The sequence below is a fragment of the Spinacia oleracea genome, chromosome 2, assembly GCF_020520425.1.
Source record: "Spinacia oleracea cultivar Varoflay chromosome 2, BTI_SOV_V1, whole genome shotgun sequence".
Taxonomy (NCBI): Eukaryota; Viridiplantae; Streptophyta; class Magnoliopsida; order Caryophyllales; family Amaranthaceae; genus Spinacia; species Spinacia oleracea.
Genome location: NC_079488.1, coordinates 36,072,496 through 36,076,013, shown reverse-complemented (window position 1 = coordinate 36,076,013; position 3,518 = coordinate 36,072,496). Strand labels below are relative to the sequence as shown.

The 3,518-nt window shown below is 32.5% G+C and overlaps 1 long non-coding RNA gene across 1 annotated transcript; it reads left to right on the top strand.

Moving 5' to 3' along the window:
* The first annotated feature begins 484 nt into the window (after positions 1-484).
* LOC130466877 (uncharacterized) lies at positions 485-3,057 on the top strand. The gene is made up of 3 exons (XR_008927024.1): positions 485-1,458; positions 1,884-1,983; positions 2,875-3,057. It is a non-coding gene; the product is annotated as an uncharacterized lncRNA (long non-coding RNA).
* Positions 3,058-3,518: the final 461 nt, after the last annotated feature.

The window sequence follows — 3,518 nt, the reverse complement described above, 5'->3', positions numbered from 1 at the left end:
TAATTCATGATATCTATTGCATATGAATTGTGATTGTCCAAGTGCTTGTATATTGGGGAAATTAACTATTTTTAGTTGTGAATCTCAAATTCATAGCGTATTAGGCGCCAATATTATTGTTGTGATTATATATACCCTTGTTATCACGTGTAACAAATTTTATCAATTCCTCAACAACACTTCTCTGTTGAAGAAAAACCTACAGCAAGAACATAAAAGTATTTCTATTGCTTATTTTTATTAAATAAATGAATGGAATATACAATATACAGAATTTAGCAGTTTCATACTTGCTCAAAAGTCTCAAAGAAAAAGTTCATATTGCTTTTTTTTTTTGCTTGCATAATTCTGGTCAACTAAAATTATTAAATTGAAGGAAAAAGAGACGTTTCCCCTTTTGATGGATGAGAGAAACTTATTTGTGTGCTAGGAGATTTTGGAAGAGGTCTAATGGAACACTGTCGAGTTCCTATATGTACTCCAATTTTGAGATTTTAATCCTTTCTTTCAACTCCATATAATACACAAGATTTAATGTTATGTAGTAGTCCCCCTACCCTGCACAACCGAGCTTTTCATGTCTTGATAACTAATATTTTTCCTGTTTCTATTTTATTTTTCAGGTTAAACAGTCACTTGTATATGTTGCAGTCTCATCCAATAGCTCAGGTTCCACTCCCAGTCTGTCTCTATCACATACCTATATCATGCTATGAACTATTTCATGTTATGAGAAGCTTACTTTTTCTTAATTTGTGTACATTTTAGTGTAGAATTGAACTGAGGTTTCACTCAAGTCGACATTATTGCATGACATAATTGTTATATTTAACTTGCTCATAAATGATTTTTATGGTGGATCTGAAACTGTTAGAAATGACATATTGATTTAATGGAACTTCTAGTAGTACACATAAATGTACAATGAGCCAAGATCTTAGGTTGCGTTGTGGGTGTGGGAGAGCTGCAAAAAGACTAGTATTTTGCACCTTTCGGGTTTTCTGTATTGGCTATCAAACCGATATGAAAAGTTGTACGAATTCATTGCTGGTGAAACAATGTAGTTAGGTGAAGTTGTTTTCCTAGTGGATCATCGGGCAGGTTAGTATATGAGACATCAATTCAGTTCCCTTTTCTGTCAACTGTTCAATGTCCTAATGTTTTTGCAATCTTCAATATTTTATCAAACTCCTTGTCGTTGTACTCAATTCGACAACCATGGTCACTCAGCTCAACGACTATTAACTATACAAAAAAGGAATGGGAAATCAATGAAAATCCTTGTATGGTTGTCTTAGACCCTACAGGAACAGTTACTAATATAAATGCAGCTAGTATGATATGTATCTAAGGTAAGAATACCCCTTCTCAGGTTCAAGAGAAAAGGAGCTGCAAAGAACAGAAAACGGGAGTCTAAGACACTTACTTGACAATATCGACTTCTTGTTCCCCATGTCGGTATGATCTTTGTTCTAACATTTTAATATCTGCTATTTTATAGTTGCAATAAATTTATACACTGGTCATGATCTCACAATAATGTCAGGTAAGGGAAGAACACTTTGCATTTACGAAAGTAGTAAACTACAGTGAGTAAGAGAGTTCAACGCTGAAATTAAAAACCCTCAAAGCTTAGTTGCACAACTTGAGGTTGTTTATGTTGGGAAAAAGGTCAAAGTGTACTAGTAAGCAACATAGTCTCTTCCATAGAGAAAGAGAACCTAAGCCACTCTCTTACTTTGACTAATATATCTTTATTTTAGAGGCAGCTTAGAGATCGAGTATCAGACAGTCAATACTCAGGTTTTGATTTTGGTTTTTTTTTATTTTCTTTTCAACTTTCTCTAATTAATTGATTTTGTTTCATGTTTTTCGATTGATAGGCGACATGTATGGACACAGTTTTGCTTGTCTTATCGTGGTCATAAGCTACTAAATGACATCGAATATGTCAACTACAGTAAGAGATTGTGATGGAACGAGGTATGTTTACTCACATACTTTTTAAACTCTACCGTGATATTTGTGTTGCAACTGAGTTATGTTTGCGTACATAATCTTTGAACTCTAAGTGCTCTTACATTTGTAATACAACTGAGTTTAGTTTTCTTACATACTGTTTAAACTCTGAGTGCCCCAAGCAGCAAATATTATATTTTTCCTGCCTTCCTGGTATTGATTATTCACTTCTCGACTTGCATTTTACCATTCCAAGTCATGATATGATTTTTAAGTTGTCTGCATTGTACTCTTTGTTTTCCATGTGCTTGTGTGATTGGTTTTATATGGTTTTCGGTGCTTTGTCAGCTGCAAAATGGAGATTTATGGGCATTGAATAAGCTTCTTATTATTTTAAGTCAATACGATCATCTTTCCGCAGCTTTTCTTTTAGATAGTAAAGTATGAAGATGCATTTTTAATATTTCATCTAAGCATGTGGTATGCAGCCAGCCCTTGTAATATCTCTCTACATTATTGCTGCTGCCGCTCGTTAATTCATGGCACTTGTTGCTCAAGAACATTGTTCAATTCTTTGTTACAATATAAATTAAACTCTTAACAACTTCAACTGTCCAATCTCTCCATTTTGTTTATGTTTCTCCTTTTCGGTATTCTTTTATACTGATGCTTTGTATGCATTACGACCAATATGGCTGGTGGTAAAGCCTCTTTTTTATGTTGTTGGGGGATTTTGGGGAGCTTTGGCTGATGAAGCTTTCAGGCGTCCAGATTGAATTAATCTAGCCGGAAAATTGTTAATTTATTTTTCAATAGAGTGATTCTAGTAATGCTAAGTGTTTCGTGTTTAATTTTTTTCCCCTTCTATATTTTGTATGAGTATCTTATACCATGTTGCTGTTTGACGCTTTTCAGATTGGCAAGTTTCCAATTTATGACCAAGAGTAGATGGACAAAGTAAAAACTCACCGGATGCGCTATGTTGTTCAACTAGGTTACGTTGAAGGAACCAACAAATATACACCTCTATTAATTATTATTTTTTCGAAGTTTAGTATGTCTGGTCTTAATTTAGAACATTTATGTAATTGGTTTTATTATGGTGATAATTGCTTCTTTTTATTGAAGTTTGGAAATTAATATTCAACTATTTACTCTAACTCTTCAATATATGATGTTATTATGAGTTATCTATAGATTTTTTAGTATATATATATATATATATATAAATATATATATATATATATATATATATATATATATATATATATTATTAGCCAACGAAGTTATAGAAAAAAACTTTAAAAAGATTACTTTAATAGCGCTTCATATACATCTGCTATTAGAAAATAATTTAAAAGTTGGCGGCAAAATTTTTAACAGCACAACTTTAATAGCGCTTATAATGTGCTATAAAAGAAACATTTGAATTATCCTAAAATTACATATGATAGCGCTTTTGAAAAGCGCTATTAAAGGTACCTTTTACTTTTAATAGCGGAGCCATCAACAACGCTTCTTGAAGCGCTGTTAAAAGCATTATTAAGCGCTATTAAAAG